Below are 22,500 nucleotides of genomic sequence, written 5' to 3'. Positions count from 1 at the left end.
GATAATTTCTTAAGGAACAGTGAATATGCTTTATGTATTCTGATTCCCAGCTACGATGGCTTTTTTCTTTTTTTTTTCTTTTTTTTTTTTAGGGAAACCACAATTTGCAGAACAACGAGGGAGTCTGTTTAGGAGTTAGAATAGTCTAATTTAAAATAAATTTAAAAAAAAGTATTCCAGGGAATGTGAAGGTAGCCCAACCATTGGTTCTACCTATGGATTGAACGTGGTTCTCCAGTTGAACACATGGTCATATTGATGACTTCCCATGATAAACAGGCTATTTTGATGGTGTTTGAACATAAGCATAACCTTAAAATAAGACAAAAACATAAAATGTCTCCTCCAAAAGAGGATTCATACACTATACAAAGGCTCAGTGGAATGTAGATTTCTAAATCTTTGGGTGCAATACTTAGTAATATAAGATTCTCCAAGCACCTAGGTACCTTATGCAGGTGACTCTCCTTGTAGTGTCAGGTCGGTTCACATGCACCCAGCAGTAACGCCTCTTCTTGCTCATGTCCACAGCTTCCAGGTTTTGTGTATTGGATCCTGGGGTCGAACACAGGATTTGGGAGCTCAGCCAGGTACCTAATAGATATTGCAAGACTCGGCTCTTAGATGAGTGCTTTTATTGGATGTAGGTAGAAGTGCTTTGTTTAATCAGGACTGTGGCACTCTAGGAAATTCTAGAGTGATCATATATGTAATTCATTTTGTTTCTGTTCAGCATTTGAGAGTCCTGTATATTAGACAATTGTGAAATATTTGGAAAACACATCATTGAAAGTAACATTTCACATTTGTATTTTCCCATAAGTATATTTAACTGTTAATGAAAACCATGGGACTGAAAGCTGTTGAGACAGAAATCTTATTCAGGAGACTAGAGCTGTACTGCTCTCTGACTCATTTGATCCTCTCGTTTCTCCTTTGGGATTAAACCATTTTTAAAAGGAATTACAGATAGCAGTAGAAGAATAGCTTTGTCACTGGCTATTCATTCCATGGAGTTTCAACATAGGGCACAGATTAATGTAATTTATTGTGTTGATTTTTGTTTTCTGGACATCTGTTCAATACACCCAAACTCCTTCTGTATAAGGCTCTGAGGAGCCATCAGTTGGTAACAGTTAGAAAACACTGGGTTTAGATATTCACTGGTGACTTGGAGGTAAAACTCTTTATGCATTGGATCTCCAGTGCCCTGAGCTATCCAATTGTCTGTGTCAAATAACCCCAATGTGCCTTGTGTCAAATATTACTGATGTCACTATTGACATTGTGTCAAAAATTGTTATACCTAATGTCTGTCACTGAAGAATGGTGACAGAGTCAAAATTTGACAAAAAACACTTAGGGACAGATAATGGAAGTACTGTGCATCTTTCTTATTCCCCTCAAAGGGAACTAAGTAAGTTATGAGTGTCTACTCAAATTTTCTTATGCAGCACACATTTGGTGATGTGTATTTCTAGCCACAGATATTACAGTTTTAAACTTCCTAGAAATATTGATAAAGAGGGGCAGTTATGCAAAACAGTTTAAAATGACCCAAGTTCACATTCACAGCTGCAGTTGGTGAACAGCTCCATGTGTTCATCCAAGGCAGTAGATAGCTTCAAACATAGAAACGCAATGACTTGAGAGCAACAAGGCCATGAGAAGCGCAGTGAAGAAAACGGATTTGGTTAGTCTCATTACACTTCTCTGTATATTATTTTAAAATGTTAAAGCTTTTTAAAGTTTGAAACGCATCATCATATAGGATAATATTCTTTTTGGAGAAGGTGTTATTGTTCTAAATTGAAGTTTACTTCCATTACACTTTTCAATGTGGCTTGATATGGCCTAGTCCCCCTGGGTGGTCTTGTAGAATTCTACAATTCGAAGGGCAGGATCTCCCACCCGTGTGATTGTAGCTGAAGAAATATTGAAAAATGTCTCCAAAGAGACATATTTTCAAGCCTTTTTCCCTTATGGGAATTATGGGATATTTTAAAATACCCTGAAACTGATTTGTAGATTTTAATTTTTTATTTTTTTTTTCCCTCGTGGTTTGGGTATTTTGTTTTTAGGGAGAAGTGTCTCTGTCTCATGGAGTCAAGGTCTGTATCGCTTCACCTTTAGAGGCAGCATCAGGAAGTTCTGCTGCTCTCAGACTGTACTGTGGACAGCAGTACCTAGCAAGAGTTTGGCTTTGAGCAGACAGCTTCAGTAATTCCAAAATACTCCTGGTTAAGTACTAATACTAATACTACTACTAATAAAAAAAATAGAGGACTTCAAAGCTAAATTTTACTGTGCTCCTAAAGCAACTGCCTGCAGTTTTCTTGAGTAGATGCTGCATGTTGCCCTGAGAGCATCCGGACTTGTGTGAAGTCGCGTCGGCTTGTGTTGTCCAGGCAGTTTGTGTGATTTGTTAGAGCCATGAGGTCAGATCTTCTCAAGCAGTAAAGAAATGTTAAGAGACAGCGCTTGATGTATCCGTCAAAAGGCTGACATATTGTGAGCTGTTTTAGTTTTGTACAGCTTTCCATGAAGGGAAAGAGTCGTGTGCAGACAGTAAACATCCTAATGTCTGCCTCAACATATAGAATCAATTACTGCAGAGCAGCGGTACTTTCGGTACCTGCACCGTGGCCTACCTGCACTAACTGCTACTATTTTGGAGGCAACGCTGAGAGCTGATGAAAATCACAAAGCATTGGGATTGTGAATCAGCTGGTGCTGGAGTCCTGTTTGGGTTCTTAGATACATAACTAATTTTTTTTAAAGTGCTGTGAACTTTGAGTCCATATTAATTTTACATTTCTGAAACATCTTTGCCTAAAACACAATAAAAAATGGAAAATAAGATGCTCTCAGATCATGAATAAAAGCTGGGCTGCAGGAAGAATAAAATCCTTCAGCAGAAATACTCAGGAAGGTAACAAAACCAGAGATGCAAAGCATTTGCCTAATTGCCGACATAACTGGATTTAACAAATGTGGAATAAATTACTTTTTTTGGCTTCACTATGTTAAATTCATTTTAAAAAATCTAGTCTTGGATGTTTTACCTCTGAAATATATAGTACTTGCAAGTTCCGTGCTACCAACATTTCTCAAATAAGTGAAATGGCTTAGGTGATATTTAGGATGATTTTGTGTATGATGAATGGCTCATTTGCTGTCCTGCATTAAACTCGGAGCATGTTGACACGTGGGTGTTTGAAAGTCTGAATTAGTACGTCTGGACTCAATGGCAGGTTATCTTCAAAATAGCAAACAAGAACCTTCCAAAGTTTTTCTGGGAACTTTGTGTAATCCAGATCCTGTTCCTGGAAGACTCCTTCCCACTTGCAGGCCTTCTCTGCTTTCAGTGTCTCACGCTCCCTTATCCCAAGAGAGATCCTGTGTTATGGCTTCTGCAAATATGCCATTTTTGAGTTAATAAATACCATAGATACTTTTCCTGACCTAGTCTTTGCATCCAAGGTGAGAAGCAGAGGAAACAAAGGAAGAAGCTCAGCTCTACTGCTGTAGAGCTCAGTTCCAAACTGAGTCATGGGATGGAACTGAAAGGAGAGAGTTTTCTTTTCATCCTCTACAAATTTCAGGCATTAAAAAGTTCTGTTTCATTGGCCAAGATTGCTCAAGCTGTTCAATTTGAATAAATAGTATAACCTGTGTCCTTTTGACATTCACTTGTGCTGAGGAAGCTGTAGGTTAAATGCTTGCTCCAATTAAAAGAGGAAAAAGGACTACAAAAGAGTGAGCTCCAATAGGAGCGGGTGAGTCAGTGTGCTCTACCAGAATAACCTACTCTGATATTCTCTTATGTGTGAACCTGATGTACCTTATTCAGAGCCATACCTGAATGTGAGCCTCTCCCATTCAAAGGGAATGTCATTTCATCCCTCTGTAAGGTACCTGTGGGTCCCTGATTTTCCTTTTTCTTTTTTTTCCTTTTCCTTTTTCTATTTTTTTCCTTTTTCTTTTTTTTCTTTTTCTTTTTTTTTTCCTTTTTCTTTTTTTTTTTTTCCTTTTTCTTCTTTTTTTTCCCTGACCACTACTTTTATGAAATCCTGGTAATGCCAATTTGTTCTGTTCTTTGTAGGGTTTCCTGCCTCTGTAGCAAAGGCATGAATTCTGAATTTGTATTACTTCTAAAAACATTAGTTCCCATAAAAAGAGTTAATGGCTGGACTTTGTGTTTGATAAAACACTTAGCATGGTAAAGTAACACGGTAAAGTTTGTTTAATATACAAATATAATATGTTTCCATCCATTTAGTTTCAAGTTTTCTTTCCCATGTTTAGCAGTTTACTAATGAGCATACCTGTATAACAGTAATACTTTAATGGTATTTACTAACATAAATATTTGCTTTCTAGAAGCAATGTTACACAAAATTCCTGAACTGCAGTCTAAGCAACTGCTGGAATGTTTGAGGTAAGAAACCTGACCTTTGGGGAGGATCAACATCAGGAAAACAGAGTTTCCACTGTTTGTGACTTGTGTCCATAGTGAGGGGGCTTGGAATGGCAGGAGGGCGACCAACGCACACTGTGTCACGGCTCAACCCCAATGGAAAGTTCTTGTCATTATAATTACATTGATAACACAAAAATATTGTACATGAATTTCAGCATATCCTTGTACGCTCAAAACAGACAGTTTGGCAAGGTCTTTCTGCAACAGATAAGGGAAAATAAATAGAAAGAGACCTTCATTTATACTAAATGTTAGCAGTTGCAAAACCTGTGTGGAAAAGAATCTTGAGTCAGCTTTGTTCAAAATGCTGATGAAGTTACATTAGCCGCAGCTTGAAAGCAGAACAAAAAAGTCTTCTTTGAGGCATCGTCTTTTCCGAGGCATCATCTTTTCCTCCCTCAAACTATTTAGTTGCCAGCTATTATTCTCAAGTGCTTGCATTCAACATGCATCATAAATACCGTACCTATGTATCCATATTGCTGCCGTTGATGCTCCAGTGACTGTCCTGATATTTACTCAAAGCAGCTTTGATTGGGTGCACAGATGACAGTCAGTGATAGACATGTGAAAGAGTGAAGTTTCACCAGTTGTTCCTCAACGGGACAGCTTTTCCAGATTGTAGACAAATATACGGAAGCCTTCTAAAACAGTAAATCTCCCACAGGTTTATTCATGGAAGTGCAGGAATTTGCCTGGTATATTCAGGTGAGTTTGTTGATATGAGACTGGGACAGAAATGGTCAGGTAGTAAAATTTTTTCCAGGGTGGGCTTGCAGTTGAGATGCGGAATGGAGATGCCCTCTTCTTATGATGCCGCTTCTCTTATTTTAATTATTTTTATTTTAAGGATTTCTTTGCAAGGGGTCTTATACTCTTTCTTTTTTTTTCCTTAGCAAAGTAGTCCTACTTAGCTTATTTATTTTTCAGCTTTAAAACATCAGCATTTTATAGATCTGAATTTCACAATGTGAGGATGATTGCTACGTACAATTTGCAAAATTGTGATTAACCAGCCCCTGTTTCGAGTCAGTTCTCCCTAATTCACAAAAGGCTTCCAAGAATAGTCTGCACAAAATTCAGTGTGCAAATTGTAGGGCAGATTTTTAGAGGGCAGTTTAAAGAATGAAGTCCTAAGGGTTTTATCTATATTTATATCTCTTGTTAAACCAAACTCTTATGTAAATGTTACAATCTGTAAATAACAAGCTGAGCAGCTTTCTTAAAGGAAAGATTGCATCCACATTTTTTGAGATTTGGCAAAATTATTAACTTACACAATAGACTAATATACAAGTATATTTGGAAGCAACTAACGCTAGCCTGTGTCTTCATCTGTATTTTATGGATATTTAAAGGTTTAAGAACACATAGACCTTTCATTTTCCAGTAAAAATTGTCTCAAATTGAAAAACACTGCCCTTAGTGATGGCTTGAAAAAAATGGAGATAGCTTTTGTATACTTTTACTTTTTATAGCCATTAATGTTGTAGTAAATCTTGTATTATTGTATACAGTCTAGATTATTCTTCATTCTTTTGCCTTTGGACAGGAAAGAAATTACTGGCTTCCATCAGTGTTATTGGCAATCCCCATATTCTGACATCTGTTCCTTTCTAAACATTTTACCAACCTTGATGAAATGTAGTTTAGTGTTAGAAGCTGACTTCAAGAAAAAATTGGATGATAAAAAAATAACATTGATTAAACACCAGAAGTAATTTACCAATGACTATCAATATTTTGATGGCCACTGCAGTTTATTTCAGAAAAGCTAGACATCTTATAGAAATTTTAATCATATTTAATCTTTGAATTAAGCTGAATAAATGAATTCTCATTTTTTAAACAGAAGGATGAGAGACTGATTTTGCTCAATTTTAATCAAACTCTTTGAGCTGTATTCCTGAGAATTTTTGGGGCATATTTTATAGATGCCATGCATTGCACATCTCCCAGAATTAAAAATCTCAATTAATATTTTCTAATACACAGTGGACATGTCATTCGTGACTTTTCCCTTTCTGTGAAAAAGGGGCCTCAGACAACCAAGGTGGTGGGCCTCTGGTAAACCACCGACTTTACATGCACGCCTTCCTTATTAACTATGCTTCATTAGAGTAAAGCAAAGTCAGAAAAGGCGAATGTGATTATTCTCTCTCTGGTACCAAGCGTAGAGCAATTATAGTGTGCCATTCCCCACCTCGTGGGGTGGTGAGCTGCAAGAGGGCCCTTGCAAAAGGTTCTTGAGGGTTGGGCCAAAAGAAGGGGTGAGTGTTTTGTTTCCAAGGATTGGAACAAGCTAATTGCATTGTGAAGGAGTAGGGTATGAATAATATCCTCTTGGGAAGGGAAGTATGGGGGAGATAAATTGAAAAGGGCTACAATAGAGTGTATGTTCTGGTGTTGTAAAAGGTAGACATACAAGAGGATGGAAAGGTGTGATGAGATTTTTTCAGAAGCACTTAGCAGCAGTCTCAGTGGAGCTGTTGAAATTCATGGATTTACTATGGCCTGGTAATGTTTGGGACCAGAGTTTGGGCAGTGCTAAACTATGAGACCCATGTCCTATGGGTGTGTCCTCCCTGACTGTTTTTCAGCGAGGCCATAATACTTCAAAAGGGGGAAGAAGGCATATTTCTCCAGCACTCTATATGTATATGAACCATTGAGGACAAAATGAAATTGCAGCTCTTGAGGAATTCACTTAGTCGCACCAAGATTTTCAAAGGTGGAATTACTCCTCTAGCAACAGGATCTTATAGGACTCCAAAGCTAGTTTTTGATTCCCTTACCTTTGAGAGTAACTTGAACCATTGAAGGTTCAAGGTAGTTGCTAGGCTATTTGAAGTGGAGGGGATTTGAGAGATTTGTTTTCTCCATTTTACAGAAAATTTTAATTTGAAGGAAAATTTTCCTAACAGACCTCCTTTAGAAACACAGCATTCAATGTGAAAACAGTTTTCCTTTCATTTCCTGAAAGTCATGTATGGTAGCAGAAACTGAGTGGTCTAGGTTAAAGTGGTGTGTAAACTGACAATTTTTGGATTGTAGTGCTCTGTGCTAATCATAAAAAAAAAAAAAAAAAAAAAAAAAAAAAAAAAATTCACACATTTCAGCCGGAGACCTCTCAGCATGTTTTATAAATTCATTCAAAGATGAATGAATTCTCACAGTTCCTTGCTGAGGATATTTAGTAGAGAAAGTAAACACGATAGACAAAATGTCACTTTGGGGAAGTGCATTGTTTTTCTTAAAGCTGATTTTTATTTTTCTTTCTGAAAATATGTTGGATTCAACTGTGCTTATTTGTATCTACCAGGGGTACAGTCTGGTGGTGAGGAGACTGCCCTGGGAAATGGGATGACTAAGTTCAGATGCATGCCATTCCCAAGTCTGAGCGACTCGGAATTAAAATACAAAACCAAGAATAAAACAAACTCTGAATTAGACAAAGGAACAGGACTTGGTTGTCCTCCACTGTAGCGTGTTCTGTAACTACCAGGAGACAGAGATCCTGACTCCATCATCTTCCAACAAATTCAAGTCAGCATCTCAAAATTGTTGTTTTAACACAACTGTGTTTTATACAAACCTTCGGAATAATGGAAAAAACAAACCCGGAAACAAAAAAAAAACCCAATGCCACAACACTTCCCCCCCCTCCCGCCCCTAAAAAAAAGCTAAAAATTAGAGAGGAAAGAAATATAATTGTCATTCTGTAGTCATATTTAGTATCTCTTGTTCAAGGATGGGGAAATGGAGAGGAAGATTCATCTGTTTGCCCCAGTGTCGCGCAGCTAAATCAGCAGGGGTCGGCCCAGGAGTCCCGACTACCCAGGGCAATGCTGTAGTCAGTAGGTGTCTGCCCTTCCCTGTCAGACCCATAATGCCCGATAGTCTTCTCGTAGCATCTCACAGGCTCCCTTTAACATATGGTTTCAAAGCTGTTGACGTTCACCTGCTTAGATATCTGTACAAACTACTAGTAGGAACTACATAAATATCTAACAGATGCACACATTCACCCTGGGATTAATGCATTCTGGACTCGGACCCGTCAGCATCACACCCCTTCACAATCGCATTTTATTTTTTCACATGCTCATGTGGTGTACACCTGTGACATGCTGGCAATGCACTTGCTTGCAGTGAGAGAGCCCCTCAGGTTCAAAGCTATCCTTATATCTTTGTTCCCTTATGCGTGAACCTTTTGAGGTTTTTCTCTTAGTGTTCAAAAGGCTTGAGCGTGGCATTACATCTTTAAAACCTATTCTGACCCTTTTTTGAATATGCCGAATATAAAAGCAGAAACAAAGCAAGGAGAACTAGATAAATAGATGCAGGGAGACATCATAAGAAAAAAAAAAAAAGCTCCTTAGCTTGCCAATGTTACTTCATGCTTTTTATTGCAAACCTCTAAACTAACAATAGACCACCACCTCACGCAGCTGGGCGTGCGAATTGAAGGTGTGCTGAATGTGTGGGCTTTCCAAATGTAGCACAATAAGAGGAACACCTGTGCTAAATAACTTTGCATTGATTTTATTTTATACAATATTCACAGTCTGTCTCTTTTAAAAAAGTCTGCATAGGGAAGAAAAAGGACTTGTCAACTTTAGTTTCAGTTATACGACTTATCTCCCAAGGTTCAATGGAGCTGTTAGAGAATCAGAGGGATTTACGTGCACTAAACAAATGTAGGATTGGGTCTTAAAATGGAGGAGAGATTGTTCATCTTTTGGACCCAGCTTTGCTAATGTACATTGGCTGTGGCTAACAGTCTCCTTGCTGTTCAGTCCAGGTTTGCTTGCTTGGTTGGTTGTTTTTTGGGGTTTTTTTGGGTTTGTTTTTCTTTGTTTTTATTTTTTTAAATGAGTAGCCAATGGTTCAATAGCCAGTTACGCAACAGAAAGGTTAAGAAAAATACTAATAGTCTGTGAATGTTTATCTTAAGTTGCATCACCGATTTCATGGTTGTTTAATGAAATGACATATCAAATAAAAGAAAAAGTACAATTGGGAAATTTCTGTAACTTAATTCTCATCACTGCAGAACCATGTAGATGCTGTTGGTGCTATTATTATTTGGAGTCATAGATAAGGTTTAGTGTTATGTGTGATGTTAAATTTCAGGGATAAAAAAAATGCTTTTCGCTGCCAAGAATTTACTGTAACATTCTGGGCCATGAATCTGAAAACTATAAAAATGGACATCATAGGTAAAATCTAAGCATACTTTTTTGGTCAGTTTGACAGCCGTGTAAATGGATCTAAGGGTTGCTCAAAGGGTTAGTTAACCTTTTCTCCTTTAATGGTACCCGAATTTGAGGTTCTCTTTCACCTAAGTACCTACCAATTTATGTCCATAATTTCTATTAATTCTGAGTCTCTCTTTCTTACATTGTTGTTACTTGAAATGGAAAATATTGGTTACAGTCCAAGAGGAAAATTTATAGCCTGTCATTGTAGCCTTGTGCTATTTCAATACAATAATACAAATGCATTCCCTCTTTGTGATAAGTGTATTTTTCCTTTTACTTTCTCATGCGATGTTCAGACCCATTCCAGACTTACTTTGTCTTTGTGGTCCCAGAGTTTATAAACGCTCAACAAGCCTTTAAAGTTGTTAGTTACCCTTTAAAGCAAAGGGCGGCAGGCTGTCTTGTTCTCCGTCACACTCAGACTGGGACTGCAGGAGGCAATTTTGATCTTATATAGCTAAAAGTTGGGGCTTGTGATACTTCCTTGTTAGGTCACCTTACAACCTTGTGAATGTTTTCCTACCTTTTCTATGGGAAATACGGCATCCTCCAATGTTGGAGAAGGTAAAAAAAACTTTTCCAGGCCCAATCAAGCTCCTGTTGATGTGTTCAGTGAGAAGGAGATGCAGCTTAGGAACACAGAAGTGCTGCGTGTTTTGGACGTGAGAAGGAGACCCACTGGACAAAGTTTTCTTTTCAGCAGTCAAGGGAAGATGGGAGTCTCGCAGCAGTAATGTGGACTTCTCTAATTACCACTTCCAAGTTATTAGCATCTGGAGCCCTTTTCCCCTTTTCTATCTAGCAATTACAGAGTGGGATAGATTAACGTGTTGCAGAAGCTGTATAGTGGACCAAGTTTCTCACTGTTGGCATTTGGTGGTTTGCTGAAATTGTTACTTTCAGCTGAAGAACGGGCGTTTTACCTGGCCCTGAATCCCAGGCCGTTCTCTTCACAGATAATGTATATTCAAGTACCACTCAAATTATTTATTTACTTCTCTGCTCCCAGCCCCCACCAAAGCAGCACATCTTAAAAAGCCAAAGAAAACCAGTCATACACATGGTTTGCACATGAAGAATCACATCTATAGTAAAATGGGATCCATATGTGTGTTTTGGATGTGAGCATCAATGCTCAGTTTAGCTTTGCCCACATGCCAGGGCGTGTGCGCCGCTGCCGAAAGCTCAGAATTTTCTTGCTAAATCACACACAAAATTTGAACTTGGGGTTGTATTAGAGTCATAAGTTCATAGTTTTCTGTTGTTTCTTTCCCCATGTATAGCGTCCTTTGTTTACAACCCAAATCCTCTCAAGATTAAACTTTAAAAAGACTCGGTGATTTAATGGACTTAGGATCAGATTCTAACCTCCAGCGTGAAACGAGCCTGACTGTAGCACTCAATAGCAATAGAGGATTGTTTGCAGTTGTGAAGCAATGGCCGCCAAACATTATGCAGAAAAAAGATGCTGGGACTAATTTTTGCATGGATGAAATATTCAGATGAATGTTAAAAAACGGAGTAACAATAGACGGTGACATACACAAAGGGTAAAAGAGAAATTACTACCATTCCAACACAGCATTGCACTCCCTCCCCCCACCCCAACCATAAATATTTTAGAAAAAAGCTTCATATAAAGAAATACGCTAACTTGAAGCTATCTTCTGCATATGTCCTGCAGAAGGATCTGGAGAGATGGAAAATTGTCCTGCATGAATCTGTTTGCAGTTTTAAAATTTATAAAGATAATTGTCTTTTCAGTTCATCGTCCAAGTTTTGGGCTTGTTTATGCTTATACATTAATTTTATTCCTTCCTTTCACCTTCCCCCAAATAAGAACAATCTTGTAAGTTTATGATCAGATCCTTGCTATCGCTCAGGTACTTTGTACTCCTCTGGTAGTGGAAAGCATCTGTGACTTCACTGGTCTCCGGAGGATTTGAAATACCATCTCTAAGTCAATCCTTAGTAAGTGGCGGCAGTAGCAGCGGTACGGCATCTCCTTCCTCTCTCTGAGGATATTCTTGGAGCAGGGGGACAACCTGTGACTGTCAGATTAGTTCCCTGTCGAATACGGGTAAAAAGGATGAATTGGCTAGAGAACAGGTCTGAAGCTTTTTCTACTGTACACCACGTTGTTAGTTGGGTAATCCGAAGATTATTTTGGAGACCAGTGATATTCTGCCATGACATCTCAGTTATTTTCAGGGCATGGGAAATGGGGTTCAGATTTTAAATATGGAAAGATCTTTCCTATGTTTGCATGGAATTTAGCTGGTTTGGGCGTACTAATGCTGGGTAATATAAATAAAACTAAGTTGAAAGTAAGTAATGCTTCAAGCAAAAGGGAGGTGAGGAGGAGAGAGATGCCTTTGTGGCATTTGTTTTCTTAATTCTTTTTTCTTGTCATCACGGTCTTGCTCCTGAAAGGTACAGCAAGCTGCTTTCTACTAGCACTTCGTTATATGGTAACTTTTGAACCTTCCTACTGGGGCTAGGTGATCAATTATTTTATAAAGAAAATGGGCTGTTTTTTCAAAAGCTGTGTTTTATTTTCATTTATAATTATCTCCAGATAAGTCTTCAATTTTTGAATCTTGAATTGGACACACATGCGCACTGACTCGCTTGTAAAAGATCTGTGACAGCAGTCGCATGATGTTTCCGTGCCATAATTATTCTCTGAATCATGCCCAGAGTCCTTGGGAGATCCAGAAAACCTACAAAAAGCTGGTTTGAGTTTACCTACGGGACTCAGCTCAGGTTTTTATGTCATAGATAATTTTTTTTTTTAAAAGGAAGGGAAGTGCCTTTAACTTCTTGTTGTCTTGTATTAGAGAGCAGTTTCTTAAAACAGGAGACCCATAAAGGAATGTTATCAGCTGGAAGTCTGGTCCATGCGAGTGTTTTTGTCAGTTGTTCTTGTATCTGCCCCTGAATGTTCTTGTTAAGCTTTGTGGTTTAACAATCATATCTCTCAGATTCTTAAATGGAGTATGTATTTCACTCATCTGATGCATCAGAAATCCATATAAAGACAGTTTTGATTTTTCAGAGGGGAAATGGTTAAGCTGATTTTACCAAGGTGCTATTGTTGGCAGAAAGTAAATGTATAAAATGCATAGAAATAGCTTTACTTCCTATCAGGTGACCCAAATCTCTAAAAATGTTATTCAAGACACGTAGACAGATTTTTCATCTTTAAGATGATCTTTTTAAAATCTTGTCATGGCTCCATAAGAAATCCATACTTCCGATGTACCTTAGGTAATAGTCTTTACAGTAACAGTACATCCCAGAGAGTTTCATGGCACTGTGCAGTACGTCAGGACTATGATGCTAAAAAGTGCCTGAAAATAAGGTTAAAAGAGATCAATCCAGGTAACTTCTCACTTGGCCAAAAAATAAGAAATATTATGGCTGCTCAACAGCCAGACCTTGTGGGGGCCTTGAGTAGGAGGTCCTTTCATTCTGATGAGTACGTACCTTCTTTGCAAGGGTGTTACCCTTTCAGCTTACGTATAAACTCACATACATTTCTTTAGAAATATAAAACTCAGTGCACCTATGAAACCTTGGTTTCATATCTTCTTATGGATGGTAACTGCCATATTGTGAACCCACAGGACCTCTCTGCCAGTTCACAGAATCCCGTTGTTTCTGCCGCGTGGCCCCGGCGTTAGGGAGGCAAAGCGGAGCGCTGTGCGCCGTCGGAGGACTACATCAGCAAATCAGTGGCTAATAAAGACAGGCAGCAACAGCAGCAGCAGTGTTGGCCTTCTCCACAGCAGGGTACCACAGATGTTTCAGATAACAAAGTGAGCTTCGTTGACAGAACATGTGTGTAATATATAAAATAATGGGAACCGAAAGAGGGGGGGAAAAAAAAGCCACTCCAATCCACCCATGTAAAAATGTTTTTTATTTATAAGTGAGCAGCTGAATACAAATGTTGTCTGGTTACATAGAAGTAAAAAATAGCAGGCTGATGTGGATGAGAGACTTTGCATGGTTTCTAGTCAAACAGACTATGCATTGAAATCTTTTTCTTTCCCTAGGATGGGTCCAGATCTTCAGCTGGGGTAAATCCATGCAATTTTATTTTCTTGCATTTGTACTTTTTTACCTCCTCTGAAGATCTGACTGTGATATGGTTGGGGGGGGTCACGGCCAAAGTTTCCTGTGTAACACTGTGGAAGAACGAGCAGGTTTTTTGACAGTACCACCTCTACCAAACAGTTGCTACACTGAGGAGTTTTGCAGGGTGGACCTGGAGAAAGAGGAATGTGCAGTGATGACCCACAACTACCAGGAAAAACAAACCATGAGCAGTTCTCAAGTAAGATAATTAGCTTGAGGAATTACAGCAGAATTCCCTATTTTTGTGATGTTATGGGCTTACCCTCTACTCTTCAAGTGTCACAAAGTAATAAGATCAACCTCTCTAAGTAATCCTTGGGTGAAGGAGACTTTCATACTCCTTTCCTGCAGTGGTCCTAAGGGCGTGAACAAGGAGCATGAATGGAGCACCCTAGAGATGGCTGGGCCACCCAGTGCCACTGGTATCTGGTGCATGCCACCACAGTGTAAGGGTCCCATATGACTCTGCGTGTGGTCAGCTGAACAAGGGTTTGCAAACAGGATCGGGAGAAAACCCAGAACGCCTGGTCATCCCCCGTGGGCCTTCTCTGTGCCGTACTGCCAGCGCTCATACGCCACAAGCAAGAGCCCTCCAGGAGCGTGCAACTTGTTAGCCTGCTTTTGAAGAATAACAGACAATGGGATTCAGCATGATGGAACAGGAAGCTCCTATCAGAGGCTAATAAATGTTTCCTTGTAAAATGGGGAGATGCTTATGTGAGTCCAGATATAAAGTGAAAGTAAGACAGCCCCCAGAGGAATTACTGAGGTAATAAATGTACTTACTAGGGCAGTGTGTGCCAGAGCGAGACAGAAATGGGCTCAGACCAGAAGAAAATTAGAACCTCAAGTGCAAGCTGAAGCTCAGTGGTCAGATGAAATTCAACCCTTTCCTCTGAGAAAAGAGTATCTGCTGGTGACTGACTGACTTGATTATCTGGGATTGGCGTGGCCAATGAAAAGAACAGTGTATGATTTCTGCCGTCTGTCCTGTTTTAAGAAGTAAAACATGAACATAGAATATGGTAACCAGCTGAAGGAGGATTTGGCTCTCTAGACATACACATTTTTATGTAGAGATTGTACTGTTACAGCTACGCCATTGCAATAGGTCAGGGTCTGTTTGGGTGTCAGATTATTGCGCCATGTGGCTCAATGTCACAAGGTGGCTACGATCCTTTGAGACTGGCTATGGGATATGTGGTTTGGCCAGCACTATGCTCCTCTGCATGTACTTGTGTATTTTTTAATTTTGTTCATAATAGAGTCATCTAAATTGTGAGAGGTGAGGGCATGCATTTATTCGTAGTGAAATCAACGTGAAATCAGAGATGAATGGTCTATAGGAGACATTTCTGAAGCTGAAATATAACTACAGGCTAGGTGAATTGCTCTGAAGATCTTGTGGCTATGTATGTGTTGTGATCTCTTTATCAAAGTTTATATTTTTACTGGGTCACTAAAGCAAGGTATATAAAAGCAGGAGTTCCGTACTGCGTTCTGTAGCTGAAGAAAGTAAAATAAATCCTGATTATTTTTTTTTTTTAATTTAAATATTTTTCCCCTCTGAGCAGCGTCTTATAATTGAGATCCACCTTGAACATGCCAAGGTCAGAATTCGAGACGCAGAATATGCTCATCAAGCTGCCCAACAAGATACCTTTATTCAGCCAAATTGGAAAACTTGTGTGTAACTCAAAAGATCAGAATAGAGTCCTTATTGAGCAAGGTTAGGAGGGATAGAAACAATCGGCTTATATAGAGTATTTTTACTTCATAGGAATGTGGTTCTGATTGCTGAAAATGTATCCTTTGCATGAAGTACAAGCATAATCCTATGCCTACTTTGCCCTTTGAGTAAAAGTATGCTTAATAGCAATTTCAGGGGGAAAAAAAAAAATCTATTTAAAGCCTGTTGAGCAGAATATCCACTTATAGAGGGAAACTATAAGTGAATAATGTTAATGGAGTTCTGTTTTGTAAAATGCATAGGACAACTAATAGAATCAAGCTACTATAACGGTGGATGATTGAATTACATTTAAGAGAGTACCTAATTTATGACCTTTAAAAATAGTTTGAGAGCTGTCTGCTTGATAGGTTTTGTAAATCCTAGACCTCCTTCATACAAAAGTTTTTAGGAATCTCATCTCTCACTTTATATTATGGTCAGAGGACCTTTTGTGCTATTGTACGTCAGCAGTTCCATTAAAATATTTAAGTAGGCTAATTACTGAAAGAAAAAAAAATTGCTCTCTGGAGAAAATTATTATACCTGTTTATTGGTGTGGGAGAAGTTCTTAATCGGGGAGTAAATTTTGAACAATAGCAATGAACAATGACAGACCCAGGACATCCTCAGAAAAAGGAATGAAGTCCTATAAATACCAATTAGTGAGTGTTTTTCCTCAAAACAGTAGTTTTTTAAAAAGTAGAAGTTTGTGTGTAACTTCCACCAATCACTGGCATATTATGTACAGGAACATGAAGTTTTATACTCCCATCATTTTTTTCCTCCCATTTAACTTTACTGTATCTGTTTATTTTATTGCTGTGAAACTCTTTGATTCAGTGTTATCTTGCGCAAAGGAAGCCCCCAAATTTACTGCACACTTTATTAAAACTGTGTTTTTATCTGTTTTAAAGAGGTTGCTCTTGCAGACATTTGATGCTGATTTCGTGTTGTAATGTTCAGGAACATAAAGAGAATTTGAGAGCTCTTCCATGTAGCGTTGGGGTTTATATGGAGATTCTGTGTAGGAATACCCTTCTAAAACTCTATGTTAAGTTTTATGTCATTCCTTAAAACATCCTACAATTTTGTAAGCTTTTGTGCCGGAGGGTTATGCCTGCTGTGGTGTCATTCATTGCTCATCTTAAAAGAAGGCAGAGAACAAAGGTGGAATAAGCTGCTAATCTTCTGGATCAGCCAGACGTTATTATTCAGTGGTATATGGGAATTTAAGGCACCGATCCTTAAGGGCGAGAGGTGCAGGAGAGGGGCTGCGCAGCTGCCAGGAGCAGCCACTTCAGCGTAGCGTCCTGGTTGCCAGAGCGCTGCTGCGTCATGCTGTCTTAAATGTGGCTTTTGCCTGCTGGGTGCAATGGAGCTCTCTGTGGAGCATCGCAATTCCAGAGAGCTACAAACGGAATTGGCTAGTTTAAGAATATGATCATTCGATTTATTATTTTTAGTTTTGTTTTTTTTTTTTTTTTTTTTAAAGATCAATTTAGCAAGACAGACCCTAGGACTTCATAGCTCTCGCATGTTCACTGTGAAAGGGCTGTCCCGTAGCTCTGCCTGAGTTCCCGTGGTGGTAACCTCAAAACCTGCAGAATCAGGGCCAGACGGGCTGGACTGCATGTGTACAGCTGAGGAACAGAATAGAAGGCGGCAGTGAGATTTCTGTGGTCAGTCATATTTATGGTTCTGTACTTTATAACTTAAAGTAAAAATTGTATTGTTTCCCAGAGAAGCTCCATTGTAGGTCAGCCCTTGTCTTAACCAGCCACTTGAAAAGTGGTCCCACTTGACTCCCAATACAATTTACTCTGACCGTTAGTTAAGGACTGTTTCTGCTGTGTCTGTGGCGTTTGCAGCTCCATATGGTGGTTGCTCAAGGCTGATTTAAGAGTAAACAAGAAGTACAGGGTTTCAGTCACACAAAGGTGTGGGACTTAGTCTATAAAAGTAAAGAAGAAATTAAATGGAGGGGAGCTACTCCGTCTTTATTTTACACCAAATATGCCAGGAATCAGAGATTAGGTTTCACTTCTCTTTTTGTCATTCTTGCTGGTTCATTGTCATACCTTTTCCAAAGTAAAACTACTGTGGGGTGGGTTTTTTTGTGATTTTATTGCTGCTTTTCTGAAAATGAAATCACTTCATTATCCTGTATGTTCAGTACTTGCGACAAGGAGATTCTGGCTTTGCCCCAAACTGCTTACAGTCTGGATACTTTTACAGTGAACATCTTTGGAGCACTGAGGAACGTTTTTGTGAGGATGAGAGAGAATGTCAGGCTAAAGCACCATAAATAATTTATAGTCCTCAGATAATTGTCCTGTGAAAGTTTCCAGTGCTTCCAGTTTCATCCTACCCACCCCTATTTTCAGATATCAGTTATAGAATCTTGACTTAATATTGTTAATTGCATAGTAAACAGAACAATATTGTTTGCCCCAAGACAGATTACCATTTCTCATTACAGAATTCTCATAGACCACAAATCATTGATACCATCTCCACCAGTTATAATAAAGTTTATCTTCAATCTGATAAAAAGCATGTTCTGAATAATAACTGTTGCTCTTATTGTAAGTGGTTTAAAAACATGCTTTTTTAAAAGCTGAGTAGTTCATTGAAGTTACAATTCTGCATTTGCCCTAGCAAAGAGAGGTGAGAGTTGTGGACATAAATGGTCAGATTCCCAAGCGCAGCTCTGTGGGTGCAGCGTGTGCAGTCGCACTTGACAACCGATGAACCTCTTACTATCGCCACAGTTAACTACAACAGTCGGTCCCACTTTCCCTGCATTTATCTGTGTTTGTACTTGAACCCGTTGTTCAGCGTGTTACGTATTTGCATCCTTAGCTTATTCATAGAAAATTAAAGTGCATTTAGATGCTGTACGAAGGTTTATCTCTTCCGTTCAAATTGCAGAGATCCTCAGTGGTCGGAAGGTTTCTGCCTCAGTCCCCAGGAAGGAGTAGTTACACCTGCAACATCGCGAGCACAGACATGAAGTCCTGGCTGAAAACTGCCTGAAAAAACAGTCTCATTTTACTTATCTCCCACCGCTACTTATGCCCACTCACAGATGAAGAAGAAATAATTTAGTATGACACAAACCACCAAAATCCATAAAGGGAATACCGTGGCAGAAGTATAGATATTGTAATGTTCTTCAACTATTTTGCACAAAGTGAAAATCTTCCAGTAGTGCATTTCCAATCTTCCCTGGCAAGTTTAGGTACTCTTTGGGGCTTTAATCTTTTAGCCCTAAATCTATTTATGTCATACATAGTAAGATGGAAGCATTTGCATCATTGTGTAAGTGTCATTAAGAACAAGATTGGCCCAAATGTTAGCTGTCACAGCTGAATTTTGTATTTTGCCACCCGTTTCCATTGAGATTGGGCTCAGCCAGCAAGTTCAGCTCTAAATACCATTTTTCTCAAAGCCTAGTTCTGCTCCTGACTCAGGGTAGCGCTTAGTTTGGTGAGAAGTCCTAAAATTTAGAGCCAGTTTTAAAGTTTGGGACTTTATAAGACAACTGAAAATATTGTGCAAGTCCATCAGGTTTTGGATCGGGTTGTGTGAAGTTGTGATTCAATCAGGTTCTAGTGCAATTCTGTGGGGAAACAAGGATTCAGCAGGATTCTTTCAGAGTTGAACCCCAAACTCATTAAAATATTACAATAAAGTAATTAATGCACATGGCCACTAGACACTCTTAAAATGTAAATTTCACAGCTGTAAGAAATTAGATTTGTTTAAAAATAACAGAAGGCTCAAGTACAAATTATGGAGTAAAAGCCTATAAAATTTCAAACTTGGTTTTAAGGCACAGCCTTTTTTTTTTTTTCTTTTAACTAGATCATTTACTTTAGCACTAGCATTTAGAAACTGAATTCCTTGTCTGTCTTTTGCCTCTGAAGCTGTAGTCAGGCAGCAGCGTGGAACTGATTAGTTGGGAAGTTTTCTTGTCAGAAGGTCGGACTTAGAGAAGGCGGCAAATTTTGCAATGAGCCTGTGTCCCATCTGAACCCCGTCTTGTGTTCGGGAGGTGCCAGGCTTGCAGCTACAGGCACAATATCGTGAAATTCACTGGATGCCAGTCTGAGTTGTTTGCACAGCTGGGAGGACAGGTAGTTCTCAGCTGACACCCCTGTATTAACAGTTGTTGGGAGCACTGCTTTTTCACTCTACGTGCATTTTGGCTGGCACAAGCATAACTTGACCAATTTGAGTAGTTCCTAGAAGTTAACGCCCTAAATCAATCTGTGCCACAGAGGCTAGGAAAATTAAAACCACGCCAAAGCCCAGGAGCGATGGAGACAACTGGATTTTGCAAGGGATGCGACATACATCTTCTCGGTGCAGAAGCCTAATGCCAGATTCTCTGGCACTTTCTCACCCATCAGTGTTTACAAACACGGGCCTGACTATAATGCAAGAAAAGACTTTGAGTAACAAATGTCCAGCAGTGTATTTCAACCCATTTACATTTGAAACAACACGGAAATACAGGGATCCGCAATGGCTTCTTGGCACACCAGCTTCAGCAGAGTACTGAAATGGTCGAAGGAAGGAATTCCGGTCAGAATATGTTCCAGATGAATCCTGTTGGAGATCCATTTCTAAATTTATGCTACGTGCTTAACTATTAAAAAGTTCAGATTATGACCCCTCTAATGTTATTTTAATGCTAGTTTTTAAAATGTAATTATAAATCAAATTACATTTGAGATCTGAAGCTGACAGTAGTGAGCCTGGAACACTCTAAGAGCTGCTTTAAAAATAACCCCTCTCAAACTTTATTAGTGATTTCAGAAAGAGAAGTGCAAGTGGACTGGCCAAATTCATCCACGCTGTTTCTGTCTGAGATAGGACAAGTTGCCAAGTGTCACTTGTTTTCTGGTTTCCAGAGACACAACGCGGGATTTTTCCTCTTCACCTGCAAACTGCATTTCCAAACTTTGGGTGTCTTTCTTTGAGCTTAAGCAGAAGGCATGAGCTCATTTAAATTGTATTTCCCCCTTTCTTTTCTCATTCTTTACCCTAACTAATTTCTCTAAAGATTAAGATTTCTAAGCACTTAACAGCAACCAGAAAAACAAGTAAGTTGAGAAAAGCAGGTCATGATTTGGCAAGTGCAAAATTTTTGGGCAACGTAAGCAATCATAGGAAAGAAATGTGCTTAGTGACTGCAGTCGTGTTGGTCAATGGCATCTGCTCACCTTGTATGTATTTGAAAAAAAGCGCTTGAAAAGAGATCAGAAGGACAGAGCTGAGAGGATGTAAGCATTCAGTACAGTAGAAATGTTCTGTTAAAGTAATGTCTATACTAGTTTTGGTAACTTCGTATTTATTTTTCTTTCTTGTGGGTTTTTTTTGTGTGTTGGTTTTTTTTTTTTCTTTTCATGGATGGAAATGTTTGCATTAGATACTCCTATAACTTGCCTACAACCGAACTAATCCACAAAGATAGTGCTTTAGAAACTATAGAATTCAAATTTCCATTTATATAGATGTAGTTTAAGGGGAAAAGGAAAAAAAGAACTAAAAAATACAGGGTAGGTAGATCTGAACAAACAACTCATAGTGGCTTCTTACGTATGTTTTGGAGTTTTTCTTTTCATTTGAATGTGCAAAGTATTTATTCAGTGGTTACTTACAGAGTTCTTCCGTGAATAATACATTTTAAAAATCTTTGTTTGCAGAGGTTTTTTTGTTTAGATTATTTATAAATTTATAGTCATAGCTGGTTACCTAAATCATGTTATTTCTTCTGTTCCCTGATTGCATGAGTTACATATTTACTTGATTCAATACACAATGCAAATTGCAAGGGTTACAGCTGAACATACATCTCAGAATTTTTGTTTGGTTGCTCAGTTACATAAATCAGCCAGTTAGAAGAGGGAGGGGACGTACCACATGATCTACTTAAGCAGCTAATACTTTAAAATTTTGAGATTATATATCCAGAAGTATACATTTTGACCACAGTGTGCAGATTATATAAAATGAGTGGTCTTATTGCTATTCCCTGATTAATGGTTGATGCTGTTCCATCTATAGAATGAATGTCAAATTCAAACTTCAGTTTGAAATTTGAAGTCAATGAATATTTAAGCATTCATTCTAGATGTTGACTGTGAAGACATGCTAATATTGGTACAGCACATATGCTCCAAATTTTGCAGACAGACAAAACCAGAAAATAGTTACGTGTTCCTGATGCTGTAAACTCAAAATTTTACTTTGAATTACAATGTTTTATACCGGTTAATCAGCTGCTCTTTTTACCGTGTTTTGCAGATGGGGAAACTGAGGCAAAGAGGTTAAAGGATCTCTCCTGGGCCACAGAGTGTGTTGATGTCCGTTCCCACTCCCTAGACATGTGCACAGACTACTAGACTTCACTGCTCTGGCTGCAGCAGGTAAGACAGATTGTACAGACAACGCGATCAGTTCTTGAATTGACTTATATATTCCCAGCAAGGTGGGAGACTCCCAAATAACTGAATGTAAGATCTCCATTCTGGATGAATGCCTGAAAGTCATGTGAAACAGACTATTCCCTGTTGCAGCAGTAGAAAAATCATGGGTGCAATCGTGTGTCAACTAATGGCTAAAATGTATCTGTACATTAAACAAACCTTTTTTCCCCCACAGTCATTAAACAGCTGGTGTGGTGGGTTGAAGGCCGTTTTTTTTTTTTTCCCCACCCTCAAATAATACTCTTTAAAGAAAGGACACCATATACCTCTGACTTAAGATGCTTCTTTTTATTGGAAAGACTACGGTGGCAGAGGATAATATGGATGTGAGAGTATGTTTAGACTTTGTTCAGAATTGTGTAGGCTGTGTTTATACTGCAG

At 38.8% G+C, this 22,500-nt stretch overlaps 1 protein-coding gene across 7 annotated transcripts in view; it reads left to right on the top strand.

The window, feature by feature from the left end:
• The window catches only part of ZNF536 (zinc finger protein 536), a 352,592-nt gene that overhangs the window by 81,595 nt on the left and 248,497 nt on the right, over positions 1–22,500 (top strand). For all 7 annotated transcript variants that reach the window (XM_074583019.1, XM_074583016.1, XM_074583020.1 and 4 more), the window contains one exon: positions 21,938–22,059. The gene's annotated coding sequence lies outside the window, so the exon portion shown is untranslated. The remainder of the gene's footprint in view (positions 1–21,937; positions 22,060–22,500) is intronic.

The sequence above is a fragment of the Larus michahellis genome, chromosome 4 (assembly GCF_964199755.1).
Source record: "Larus michahellis chromosome 4, bLarMic1.1, whole genome shotgun sequence".
NCBI classification, from domain to species: Eukaryota; Metazoa; Chordata; class Aves; order Charadriiformes; family Laridae; genus Larus; species Larus michahellis.
This window is presented reverse-complemented; position numbering and strand designations above follow the sequence as displayed.